Source organism: Palaemon carinicauda, chromosome 10 (genome assembly GCF_036898095.1).
Source record: "Palaemon carinicauda isolate YSFRI2023 chromosome 10, ASM3689809v2, whole genome shotgun sequence".
Taxonomy (NCBI): domain Eukaryota; kingdom Metazoa; phylum Arthropoda; class Malacostraca; order Decapoda; family Palaemonidae; genus Palaemon; species Palaemon carinicauda.
In genome coordinates, this window is record NC_090734.1 from 66,322,911 (window position 1) to 66,337,218 (window position 14,308).

The 14,308-nt window shown below is 49.0% G+C and overlaps 1 protein-coding gene and 1 pseudogene across 1 annotated transcript in view; both read right to left on the reverse strand.

Annotated features, from left to right (window-relative positions):
• The window catches only part of LOC137648623 (vesicle-fusing ATPase 1-like), a 451,093-nt gene that overhangs the window by 304,950 nt on the left and 131,835 nt on the right, over nucleotides 1-14,308 (reverse strand). The gene's annotated exons all lie outside the window — the stretch shown is intronic.
• Nucleotides 7,035-7,153, reverse strand: LOC137648946 (5S ribosomal RNA; annotated as a pseudogene).

Consider the following 14,308-nt stretch of genomic DNA (forward strand, 5'->3'; position numbering starts at 1 on the left):
AAAGGAGTCGATTTTCTCGTTCGCCCCCTTGGATTTGATACTCTATTCAGATGCATCAAAAGAAGGGTGGGGGACCCACTTTGCTGCACCATACCACTTTCGGCCTTTGGTCCAAGTCAGAAAGGTAACAGCACATAAAAATAATAAATATGAGGAAAGCCTTTCTAGCCCTCTATCTGTTCCAGCAGTTCCTGGAGGATCACTCTGTGTTGATAAGCGTCAACACCACAGTACAGTAGTGGGTTACATAAACGAACAAGGCGGTACCTTTTTGCAGCCCCTGTGCCATCTACCAGTAGAGATACTGAGATGGACAGAAGACAACTTGGTGTTCCTATCAGCCCACTTCATTCCCGGCAAGAGAAATGTCCTCGCGGACGATCTGAGAAGAGCTACTCAGATAGTAGCTACTCAGATAATGGGCTCCAAGTGGTCTTTGAACCACCCGTTGAGATACTACCGCTATTATTATTATTATTATTACTTGCTAAGCTACAGCCCTAGTTGGAAAACCAGAAAGCTATAAGCCCAGGGGCTCTAACAGGGAAAATAGCCCAGTGAATAAAGGGAAAAAGGAAAATAAAATATTCTAAGAACAGTAACATTGAAATATATATCTCCTTGTGGAGGATTAATTTTATTTTATTCATTTTTTGTTAGAGAGAGAGAGAGAGAGAGAGAGAGAGAGAGAGAGAGAGAGAGAGAGAGAGAGAGAGAGAGAGAGAGAGAGAGAGAGAGAGAGAGAGAGAGAATGTGTGTGCTTGTGTGTGCGTGCCGCCGAACGAGTGGTAGTTAGCGTAATGATAGTTTGTAGTGGAAAAGACTGTTGGTATAATTGAGGTTGTTTGTTTACATTTTTTAGCTAGGTAAGAGCGGTGATGAATGTCTTGGGCGAAAGTATTTTCTATTTGATTGTAGCAAGAGTCGGTTGTGTCCTGAATGCTGGAATCTTATATTTTGTTCATACACCAGCCGGCTTGGAAGTGATTTTTTTGTATTAGCGTAAGTACAGTGTTTTCATTTATCTTTGTTAAGCGATCGTGAATGATAGAAAGTTTATTATTTATCTTTGATTATAGTGCGATAGTTTAGTTAGGTAGGAGTGTTCGTAAGCGTTTTTCTTTTTTATTTGCAGGCCGTAATTCCTCCTTTGGAAAGTCTTTTTATAATCTATTGTTGATGACCAAGCCTGATATAAGTTTCGATTGATGATGATGATGATGATGATGATGATGATGATGATGATGATGATGATAACCACGACCACAATCAAGGAGGCCGTAGTGGCAAATTTGCACCTAGTGTAGGCTACTGTTAACCACAGAGCTGTAGTAGTGTTTCTTTAAAGACACAGTTCGGCTTTGTGTGGACTACGGTGTCCACATGCGACATATTTAAGTTTAAGTTTTGGGTACTTCGTTCGGATGTGGTGGTGTTGGTTTTAACGAGTGCTTACTTGAGTATTGTTTCTCTGAGTATTGGAGACACTTGCTGAGTATGTCCACGTGCCATTATATGTGTATACAGTACTGTATACAATATTGTAGTTTATGCAATTGTTAATTTTATCTGATTTAGTTTAAGTTGATTAGTATTAAGGGTGAGTATTTTAATAATAGCCGATAATTGAATGTTGGATTTCAGTATTACGTGATTGCTATAGTTGTGAGCAATATAGTTTTAAGGATATGTTTTGTTTTACTGTTCCCTTCGTGCAATAGTCCAGTTGACGTAAAAGTAAGGGGAAAGTTTGTGTTGTGGGATAAATTGTCTGTCAGAGTGATCAAGGGTGGGGGGATTGTTTTTGTTAACATCCCACTACATCCTACGTAAACTATAAAAACATTAACATATTAAAGAGGAAGAGAAATAAGATAGAATAGTGCACTCGAGGTTACCCTCAAGCAAGAGAACTCTACCTCAAGACAGTGGAAAACCATGGTACAGAGGCTATGGCACTACCCAAGACTAGAGAACAATGGTTTAATTTTGGAGTGTCCTCCTATTAGAGCTGCTTACCATACCCTTACCAAGAGGAAAGTGGCCACTGAACAATTACATTGCAGTAACCTCTTGAGTGAAGAAGAATTGTGTGGTAATCTGTGTTGTCAGATGTATGAGGACAGAGGAGAATATGTAAAGAATAGGCTAGACTATTCAGTGTGTGTGTGGGCAAAGGGAAAATGAACCGTAACCAGAGAGAAGAATCCAATGTAGTGTTGTCTGGCCAGTCAAAAGACCCCATAATTCTCTAGCAGTAGTACCTCAATGGGTGGTTGGTGTCCTAGCCAAACTGCTACCTACAAGAGTTATTGGCTCCTTTGACTGGCCAGAGAGTATTACAGTACGTTGGATCCATATCTCTGGTTACGGCTCATTTTTTCTTTGCCTACTCGTACACCAAGTAGTCTGGCCTATTCTTTCCCCGTTCTCCTCTGTTGTCATACACTTAACAACACTGAGATTACCAAACAATTCTTCTTCACTCAAGAGGTTAGCTACTGCACTAAAATTGTTCAGTGGCTACTTTCCTTTTGATAAGTGTAGAAGAGACTCTTTAGCTATGGTGAGCAGCTCTTCTAAGAGGAGGACACTCAAAAATCAAACCAATGTTCTCTAGTCCTGGATAATGCCATAGCCTCTGTACCATGGTTTTGGCTGTACTGGGGTGGAGTGTTCTTGCTTGAGGGCACACTCGGGCCCACTTTCTATCTCATTTCTCTTCCTCTTGCTTTTTCAAGTTTTTATAGTCTATACAGTACTGTATGTAAACATCAGTTTTAATGTTGATACGGTTCTTAAAATATTTTATGTTGTTCATTACTTCTCTTGCAGCTTATTTACTTATTTCTTTTCCTCACTGAGCTGTTTTTCCTATTGGAGCCCTTGGGCTTACAGCATCCTGCTTTTCCAACTAGGGTTGTAGCTTAGCAAATAATAATAATAATAATAATAATAATAATAATAATAATAATAAGAATAAAAATAATAATAATAATAATAATAATAATAATAATAATAATAATAGTAGCCAACAGTCCTGACTGTGGACTTGTTTGCGATGTCCCTGAACTTCAGGCTCCTGTTTTACTGCTCTCCAGTTCCGGATCCCAGGGCTCTCTGGCATGATGTATTCCAACAACGATGGGACAACATCAATGTGTACGTTTTTCCCCTTTCTGTCTGATGAGAAGAGTCCTTAACAAGACCAGAATAAGCAAAAACCTATCAATGACCTTAATAGCTCTGCTATGGCATCACGCAGAATGGTTTCCGGACCTTCTGCAGCTCCTGACAAAACATCCAAGAGAACTCCATCCACGACACGATCTACTCAAACAGTCACATGCGAACATCTCCCGTAAAGCCGTAGTTTCCCTTCGACTTCACGCCTGGAGACTATCCAACACCTCACTCAGAGAGGATTTTCACAAGTTGCGAGAGGGATGGCTGAACACCTTCGACGATCTTCAGCTTTAGTCTACCAGGCTAATTGGACTGTCTTCTGTGGTTGGTGTCATGGAAGGGTTATCTCTCCCCTAGATGCCACTATTCCAGTAATAGTGGAATTCCTTGTATACCTTCAGGAAGAAATATTCCTCTTAGTTTCAGCAGTAAACCTTGTCTTTAGACTGAAAGGAGTAGATATTTCCTCCTCGTTATGAGCTTACCTGGCCCCAGTCAGAAGTGAGACCTACTCTCTGAAACGTCGTTAAAAATCCTTCAGTCTCTGAGGGGTGCTCCTTACTAACTAATATCCTACGGTTTTCCTACTCACATTAGCTTCAGCCGAAAGAGTTAGCGAACTTTATGCTCTTTCCCATGACATCACCCATTCAAGGGAATGGGGGGGGGGGGAATTAACTCAACTTTGTCCCTGAGTTTTTGCTAAAACTCACAAACTGGGAGTAGTAGATCCTATATTCAGGCCCTTCCAGATTGGGAGTCTTCATACAGTAACTGATGACTCAGATCAGCAGTTACTTTGCCCAGTAAGGAACTAGAGGTGTTACCTCAAGAGAACAGCAGCAGCTCACCCCTATGTATCGCCACTGTTCGTCAGTACGGGGACGGTCAACAGGAGGGTCAACAAAAATGATATTTTCATAATAAAATAAATTTTTGAACATACTTACTCGCTGGTTATACAACAACGGCTTTAGTCCCTGACGTCCGGCAGAAATGTAAGCCACTACTGTAGTGTTGTCGCTCATCACCACCACTGAGTAGCCTGCCAGGAACTGTTGGAACTCACTTTAATTTCTAGCCAAATACATGAACCATGACAAATTCGAAGATAATTTGTATTTTTCCTAACCATACAAACCTTAGCTATTTACATTGGGTTTACCTTTTAGCGCAGCTGAAATGGCGAGCCATTAGAATTTAACGAGGGTGCATTACCCCCGCGCTAGTTAGCAGGGGGGGGGGGGGGTAGGGGAGTGGTAGCTAGCTACCCCTCCCCCCCCTCACACACAGGTGAATGCTCACTTTCACTTAGAGGTAGGACTTGTCTTGGGGGACAGGGCTGGCGGGCAAATATGTGTAAATAGCTAAGGTTTGTATGGTTAGGAAAAATACAAATTATCTTCAAATTTGTCATTTGTTCCGTAACCGAAATACAAACCACGCTTTTTACATTGGGTGACTTACCCCTTAGGTAGGGTGGAAAGTCCCCAGCCATACTGGCTTTGGCTTTACCCGGGGACTCAGAATCCGAGTGAGTCGCACTCGAGAAAAGGAGTCCCTGCACCTCACAAGTTCCTTGCTCCGCAGGGTATGGGGGACGCCACAGTATTGACTCGATACTCGGAACACAAGGAAGCATGGTTTACCTGCAGAGGTTCGAGGTCAGCTATGCAGAGACCAGGATGCTGCTTCCCCGTAGAGGGGATGATGAAGAAAGAAATAAGGGCCAGACATACTTCTTTCGTTCATGCAGATTAAAACCTGATAACAATGCCCTCAACCTTCTGCTACCTGTCCAAAAAGGAGCCTGAGGTTAGACCAGCTGTTGTGTAGCCACCACAGAACAATAGAAAACGTATCGAAACTCCTGTGGGTCACGCCCTGCAGGAAGCGGGCTGCGAAGGTCATTAGATGCTTCCAGACTCCAGCTTGTAGCACCTGCGTCACAGAGTAGTTCTAATCGAAGGCGAGGGACGTTGCGATGTATCCAACATCGTGCTGTAGGGCGACGTGACGGGGGATGGTCTGGAGACAGGTCGAGATGAATGTCCTTGAGTCCGAGCTGGTGACTCTCCCCCGTGTCCTCCTTGTGCTCCCAAATCGGCTGCAACTGAGGACAAACTGCAGCTGTTCCCAAAGCTAACCTTTCGATTCCTTTACTGGCAAGAAAGAGAAGGTTTTGGGATATCAGATACAGAATGGAGACTCGAAATCTTGAAGGAATTGGACCGAAGGGCCGGGACCCCAAGATTCTGAGTCTAGCCAACAACTCGGGAGCGAACCTGAATGTTGCCTCCCCCTCTTCTTTAGAAAGGGCGGAGTCGTACGAGACCAAGATGATTGCTTACACACTGGCCGCGGCCAGAGTGAGCAGGAGACCCAAGACGGAATACAATCCGAGGCCTGTCGTAAAGGGTCTTGAGAAGATCTCTTAAGGGACTAAAAAGTCCGAGCCATGCTCCAAGTTGGAGGTCTCACCCTGACTAGGGCACGGACGATCGTAGCTTCGCATGAGCGAGGAAAGATCCAGCGGGCAGGAAAAAGTTATTCCTTTAAGCCTGAAGGTTAGGGAAAGGCTGAGCGACAGGCTTCATTGCCGAGAGCGGAAAGGAGTTTCCTCCCACCGAAAGGCAATAAGACCGTTATTGCTGGAGAAGAGGCCTCAAGGGAAGAGGTATATCTCCCACGGCACCAACCACCGAAGACTCTTCACTTCGCCTGGAAGACCCCTGCGGATGACTATCGCAGATGAAGCGACCTCCGTCCCGCGACTGTAGCGGGTTGTCTCTTCTTGAGGAGGAGGCGTAGTGTCTCCGGGCATGAAACCGAAGCGACGCCCCGGTTCGTGAAAGATGTTGCAGTGTGGTTGTTTGAGTAGTCTGTGCCGTGGGAGAAGCTCTCCCGGGAGTTCCATCAGGGGAAGCAGAGGGTCCAGAAACCGTTCTGCGCATAGTCCCAGTGGAGCTCTCCCATTGAAAGGTTGACAGACAACCTGGTCTTGTTGAGACCCATTCTCCACAGACAAAAAGGAGGGAAGACGCAGGCGTCGAAGTTGTCCCACCATTCCCGGAATGCATCTTGCCAGAGTCTCGGGGTCTGAGACTGGGGGGAAGAACAGCGGAAGCTTGAGGTTCCAAGCTGTCGCGATCAGGTCCCCCAGACCAGGACTTGCTGGTTACTCAAGGCCAAAGACCCCCAGGTACACTCTCTCTACGAGGCTCTGCTCGGATAGTCGGAGAGAACATTCCTCTGCCTGGAATGAGAGAGCCGATGGTGGTATTGAGAGTATCTCAATCATCTCGGTATCTCTACTGCAAGATGTGGAGGTGTGAAAATGCGTCCCCTGCTGGTTGGAACACGCCAGAATCATGAAGTCGACGCGCACGGAGCGACTCGGCAGGAGCTGTAGGATCTGTAAGGGGGCCAGACTACGGCCCCTAAGCCTGCCTGAATGATGGAGAGGTATCCTTTAGGTCCTGACCATAGGCCTGGACCGGAACATGAACCCCCCCCCTTTTTTTTGACGAGTCCGAGAACAGCATCAAGAATGTGGGGAAAGGACGAGAATATCCACTCCCATCAAGAGGTTCCATAGGTCAACACCCATTGCAGGTCTAATAGTTCTGCCGGTCCCATAGGGGCCAGGAAGTCCGGTTAATCGTTGCCTGAAACCACCAGAACTTGGACCGCCCCACATAACCGTTCGGAACTATAGACGGGTCAATGAGGAAAGGAGAACTAGGAAACGTTCCAAGCTAGGGCTGAAAGCTCTGCTTGACTGAGAACAGGTACTGCGACTCTCCTCAGCCTTGCCACAGTCAACTGAAGGGAAGGCTCGGAGGAGGTGGCAACAGAATCTGGCGTCCCCAGGTGGTCACCCATCCAAGTACTGACCAGAACCAACGTTGCTTAACCTCGCTGGACGGACGAGAAGCGAGGTTTCCAACGTGGTAAGGCCGTTGACTCAATATCATGGCCAGATACTCCAGATGTTGAGGCAGAAGAGAGAAGGCTCCAAGCAAAATACCATGAACCCACACTCGTGGTAAGCATCCGGAAGCTTGTCCCGGCGCTGAAGAAGGTCGAACCCGAGCCTACCGGAGTTGACCAGCCCTCCAAAAAGCGAAGGAGGCGGAAGCCTGCACCTGAGCGGCCATGAGGAAAGCAGGGAGAGTTCTCTGGGGAAAAAAACCTGCGATGCCACGGCGGGATTGCCACACTGCATCATAAGCAGGAGTACTTGCAGTCTAGGCTGAATTCCACGAGCTCCCTGGAAGATGGATGGAATAGGAACTGAAAGTACCCGTCCTTCCGATCCAGGGTTTAAGGAGTCCTGTCGCCTCGTTACCAGTCTGATCGATTCTGCTGTTCTACGCTGGACGAAGTTTGTTCGACAAACTTGATCAGGGCTGAGAGGTCGACTACGGAACTCCCGACTCAGATACTTCCTTACAAGAAAGGATCGACTGAAGAAGCCGGGGGTGAAGCCGTCGATGATCCCATGGAGGACCTTCTCCTAAGGTATGGATCATTCTGCCCAAACGGGCAACTCTTGCCGACCCTATGGCATAGAGGTTCAGACACTGAATTCGCTGACAGAGACGGCAGGCGCGATATCCTTGGCTGATCACAGAGATCGTGCGGGAATGGGCATCGGGAAGCTGTCATCCGGATGAGAAACCTTAAGCATCCTCCCAGCGAGAAACCTGCAAGGGGGGGGTGCCAATCCTAGAGTTCGTGAACTCTGCCGCTCCCCTTAGGACTATGCCCCCCCCGGGGGAGCCTCCCGTGCCATCTGTTCCTGACAGGAGGAAACTGCAATTGGACACCTTGTCTCAGTTGTCGTAGCCGATAACTTAGGCCGACGTGGTTGAAAGAAAAAGGCGCTGGAGCCCTGCAGAGTCTGGAAGAAAGCGCCTTGGAGGAGTGAAAACGGAAGTCGATTTCCTCCGCTCCGCACAGCCGCTGTCTAAGTCTCTGTCCTTGGGCACAAACAAACTCTTCTCAAGGATGGAAGGGTGTCTGAGGTTGTCGACATCCACGGATGAGACACCCGAAAGGAAGCCCTCGATCAGCGCGTCCAGATGGTCCAACATCGAGCTTGCCCGCAACTTAGATACTTAACGACGAAACGCCAAGGTGCCTGAGCCCGAGAGGAGGAAAGTACCCATGATCTTCCTGTAGCTTCCTTGAACCAAACCTCGGGCCGTAACCAAGGAGGGAAAGGACCTGGTAAGCCCCCTACATGAGGTGGAGAAGAGGAAGGGGTAAGCAGTCACCCCTTGGCCGATGGAGAAATCTCGAACGGAAAGCCCGCCGCCAAAAATCCTTCCAGGGAATGACGGGGAAGGTCTAACCCAGGTTCTGGAAAGAGGAGTGTTGCTCAGACCTCCCTGAAGATTCTTCCTATTCTTGCAAGTGCCATGCTCTGCGTTTACGGGGTGAGGCCGTGTTCTGGAAATACGCTCCAGAAGAACTCGCCAGGGCTGGCCATGCTGCGAAAACCCCAATGGGAATCGTGGTCGCAATCGCCCTGAAGCTCGCGCGATGGTAAATCAATGATTTGCGCGTGGGCGAACGTGGAAGCGCCCATGCGCGGTCACGCAGGAACGCAAACGAAGGTGAGCGAAGGAGCGCAGAAGGAGGGCGAGCGTGGTACGAAGGGCGAGAGCTGGTGGTCGGTGAGCGATAACCCATAGACGAGCAATGGACACTGCAAGAATTAAGCCGACGTTAGTGTGAAGAAACACTGTAGGTTCGCGCGACGGAACACCGCCGGTTCGCGCGGCGGAACACCGCCAGTTCGCGCGGCGGAACACCGCCGGTTCGCGCGGCGGAACACCGCCGGTTCGCGCGGCGGAACACCGTCGGTTCGCGCGGCGGAACAATGCCGGATCGCGCGGCGGAACACCGCCGGATCGCGCGGCGGAACACCGCCGGTTCGCGCGGCGGAACACCGCCGGTTCGCGCGGCGGAACACCGTCGGTTCGCGCGGCGGAACACCGTCGGTTCGCGCGACGGAACACAATAGGTTCGCGCGACGGAACACCGTCTGTTCGCGCGACGGAACACCGTCGGTTCGCGCGACGGAACACCGTCGGTTCGCGTGACGGAACACCGTCGGTTCGCGCGACGGAAACCGTCCGTTCGCGCTACGGAAACCATCCGTTCGCGCGATGGAAAACCGTTGGTTCGCGCGCGGGCGAACATTGGAGAGTATGTGCGCGGACGCGCAGGCGAATGATCGCGCAGGCGAGCGGTCCCGCAGGCGAGCGGTCCCGCAGGCGAGCGGTCGCGCAGGCGAATGGGCGCGAGGGTGGGCAGGTGAATGAGCGCGTGTCCGAGGCGGCGAACGCAAGCGCTGGCGCGATGGTGAGGAAACGCGCTGCCGCGTGGGTGAGGAAGACCGCTGGCGATGTGGATCAACAGGCGATCGGTGGTGAGCTGGTGAGCACTGACGCGCAGGTGGGCGATGGCGCGTCGGCAAGCGACGGCGCGTTGGCGAGCGGTGGTGCGTTAACAAAACGCTAGCGAGCAGACTACGCACGTTGCCAACGCGAGAGAGAGTAGTGATGGTTAGCGCGCATCGCGCTAACAGAAGGCACGCAGGTGCATCAGGAAGGTGAGCGCTGAAGCCAGCTGTTAATCAGGCGATCCTAGACGGTCGGAAAACCGTTGGCGCCCATTGGTGCGTGGCAAAGAAGGGCGCGCAGATGTGCGCTGGCAAATGAAGAAAGCTGGCGCACAGAAGGACAGAAGAAAAGGTGAGCGCTGGCGAGCAGGAGGAAGATCTACGGCAAGACTTAGCTACCGGAGATCGTGGTATAGAGCAGGCGAGCGCTAGATCGCTACTGATGGTGGTCAGGGGAACTGACACGCGTGGTGATTGTTGACATGTAGGAGATCGCTGGCGAGCAGGTGAACGTTGACGCGTCTAAGGTCGCTGGCGAGCTGATGATCGCTGATGAGCAGAAGGCAACGCGTGGAAGCCTGCACATAAAAGAAAATTCCTTGACCCAGACCTGAACCGAAGTTCTAGATCGCGAGGGCGAACGTGGGCGCACAGGGCGCGTAACAGGAACCAACAGGAACAGCAGAGATGAACATCATGAGAGCGCTGACGAACAGGAGAGCGCTGGCGAACAGGAGAGCGCTAGCGATCAGGAAGCGCTGATGAGCAGGAGAGCGCCTGTGCGCTAACACTGAGCAGGAGCGAACACAGCAGAAGGGCGCACAGGGGAACCCTGACACACAAGGGAAGAACCCCCGTGGGAGGCAACCCTTTGCCCCGAAGGGATCGTTGTCCGTCGGGAGACAGATGTCCATCGGAAGATCGTTGCCTGTCCGCCGGGAGACTGATGTCCGTTGGAAGACCGTTGTCCGTCGGGAAGACCGTTGCCCGTCGGAAGACGAGATCAGACTGCTGTCCATCTGCACCAGGGCGGAAGATCAAGAAGAAGGAGCTGTAGGCTGCAAACGGAGATTCAAAAAAGCGCCTCTTAGCACCCTTATAGGGAGATGAGAGGCCCTTACGACGAGGCGGACGGTGAGCCTTACGGCGAAGGAGGCCAACAGCAACAGCAGCAGAAGAAACCTCCGAAGAGGAGTCTCTATGAGTGTACTCTCTCGTGAACGAAAGAGAAACGCTTCGTAGAAGAGACTGGTCAGCCAGTGACCTAAAAGGAGCAATCCTCCGAAGAGGGGCTCCTGCAGTTGCCCAGCCCCTTGAGCGCAACTGCAGGTGTGGCCGCTCAGCACCAAGAGCATAGTCGCACGAAAAAAAGGCAAGAGAAGAACCCCCCAAAAGGGGAAAAACTCAAGCCTGGACAGGAAAAACTTCCCTCGGAAGGAAAGTTACCCACCCTGAGAGTTCTAAAATGAACTGGAGAGCTGTCAATCATCACAGGAGTACTTCCAGTAGAAGGAGACACGCCCCTGACGAAAATCCAAAGGAGAGGCAGCAACAGCCGAATCCCCAGGCCTCCACAAGACAGCTCACACCGTTGCCATATTACAGAAACGAACTAGATCAGTAACTGTAAAAAAAATAAAACAAAAATCATTAGTACACATTCATTCCCCCGGGAAGGCTCCGAAGAGGAATCCCGAGGGAAAGGAAACAAGAATTACACAACAGGCACGTGCCCTCACAACCACTTACACTCACGGAAGGAGAGCTGTAACCAAAACAGAATTATAACAATTATAATTATGAAACTATGTAATTATGTAATTAAAAAATGAATGAACACTAAAGAAGGAGCGAAAACCCCGAAAGGAATCGTTCTACAAGCTGAAAAATTAACAACTACAATTAGATTCATAAACTAATTGAGACAAAACGTACGGCGTAGCAACCCCCCCACACGGAAAGGAAGCTACGAGGGGCGTAGTAAAACGTAGTAAAAAGGGTGAACGACCTCAAGAGAGAGAGAGAGAGAAAGACCGAAGTCAAACTCGATCGCAACCCAAAAAATTACGCCGTGGTGGCCTAACTGCCGAGGACTCCACGGAGATATCGTACACTACACACACAACTCTGAAAAGGAAACTTACTGATTTCTATACTCAAATATATACACAAACATGAAAACATGTTTACTGTACATATATATTGAGTAAAAGAAAAGTAAGCGATTAAGTAAAGACAAAACAAACAATGGCTGCCAAGAGAGGACCAAGACAGAGACGTCTGTCCGACTCCGAGCCAAAAGTGAAAGTGAGCATTCACCTGTGTGTGAGGGGGGGAGGGGTAGCTAGCTACCACTCCCCTACCCCCCCCCCCCCTGCTAACTAGCGCGGGGGTAATACACCCTCGTTAAATTCTAATGGCTCGCCATTTCAGCTGCGCTAAAAGGTAAACCCAATGTAATTAGCTTGGTTTGTATTTCGGTTACGGAACAAATATATTTTTCCTACTTACGATCTTGTGTTTTATGCATTTCTGACCATGATTATTGGGGCAAACCACCCGTTGATGAGTTTTTGGACCTCCTAATTTAAAGACAATTATGAGGGACCCCAGTGGGAAACCAAGGTTTTTTAGGTTGGGAAATGTCATAAACGAGTGATTTGCAGCAATAATAATAGTCAGAAATGCAAAATAAGCCCAAGATAACCAGTTGGAAAGATATGACAAACTTATAACAGAGTTTGTATTTTTCCTAACATACAAACCCAAATTCTTTATACTCTAGGAGATATTCCAGCGCGAGCTGGAAAATACGGCAGAAAACCTTAACAAGGTTGTTAACGACCAGGCCGGTAGTTATCCACCTGTTAGTGATGGGGGACTGCCGGTCAGTAGCTACTGAATACCTTCAATGGGATTCTAGCTAGGACTATTTTTTGGGGGCGGTGACGGAGGGAAGATTTGTGTAAAGAATTCGGGTTTGTATGTTAGGAAAAATACAAACTCTGTTATAAGTTTGTCATTTGTCCCTACACTTGATACAAACCCTCATTCTTTACTATATGAGACTTAGTCTTGAGGCCAGGGTGGTCGAGGGGTTCCCTATTCCTAGGGAAGATAGTCCTCAGACTAGACTCTTTTGACGAAAAAATCTCCCGTTAAAACTTTTCTTTGTAGATCCCCATAATCTTGGCACGACTGAAAGTTTGTAATTACGTGGAAACAAATGTTTCAGGATGAAGAGGGTCAGGAACATTTGACTCGGACCCTTTCATACTTGGGATTCCCCCAACCTTGAAAAGGGGAACCCTCGTGATTACGAGTATAACTTATACCCTGTGAGAGGAGTCAGATGAGTTTCATACCTTATTTCCATTGGCGAGTCCAGCTGAAACTGGCTACAGACTAGGATACCCAGGTGGGAGGGAGAAGGAAGTGCAGAAGATAGATGGATGTCCTTTTAAAAACCTAGTGTAACACAGAATCCTCAACCAATGGCTGCAGTCCCCTGAAAGGGCGTAAGGTAGCTACAGCACCTGCTGACCTGCCACAATAGGCCCTATAGAAAAGGTGTTCAGAGACCTATGCGTCACATCGGTTAAATAGTGAGTGGTGAATGTAGATTGGCGTTTCCAGACTCCAGCTCTTAAGACTTGGGAGACTGAAAAATTTTTCTTAAACACCAGTGAGGCAGCCACTCCCCTAACTTGATGGGCTTTGGGTTGAGCTGCCTTTGCGTCTCCGTGAATGGCTCTCGCAATAACTTTCTTGAGCCAGAAAGAGATGGTGTTGCGAGAGATTCTCTTTATTACCTTGTTGGTACTGAGGAAGAGACGATGGAGGCGTGGTCTGAAAGGGCTGGTGCGCTTCAGGTATTTCCTTAGCGCCCTGACTGGGCACAGTAGCAATTGGTCTGTATCTTGTGTTACCTTATTGAGGCTGGAAAATTGAAAGTCTCTAAAACTCTCATCGGCTGATGAAGGATTCTGAGTTTTGGCCACAAAGCCTGGCACGAAGTTGAGCGAGACTTCCCCCCATCCTCTAGAATGGGTGCCTTCGTAGTACAGACCATGTAGTTCACCGATCCTTTTTCCCGAGGCCAGAGCTACTAGGAAGACAGTCTTAGGGGTTAGGAAGTAGTCAGAAGTCCTATTTAAGGGCTCATAGGGTGGACCCTTCAAGGAGCGTAAGACCAGGGACACGTCCCAAGGTGGTGGTTTAATCTCAACTGGGGGGCAAGATCTCTCAAAACCTCGAATCAACAAGGTGATATATGCTGAGGTGGTAAGGTCAACCCCTTTCAGTCTACAGATGAGGCTTAAGGCTGAACGATAGCCTTTAATTGCCGAGACTGAGAGGAGTTTTTCCTCCCTGAGGTACACAAGGAAATCTGCCACTAATGGAAGAGAGGGATCGAGTGGAGACACGCCTCGCCCTCTACACCAAGCTGCAAACACTCTCCATCTTGCTTGGTAGAGGTTTGTTTAAGATTGGTGCAGGTGCCTGGACATGTGCTCAGCCACCCTCCTTGAAAAGCCTCTGCTTCTGAGGAGTGACTGGACAGCCTCCACGTGTGAAGCTTCAGGAAGGGGATTCTCCCGTGTGGGACACCACTGTGAGGCTGCGTCAGCAGAAGGGGTTCTGGAGGAAGAAATCTTGGAACCTGAACCAGCAGGGAAAGAAGGTCTGCGTACCATTCTCTGCTTG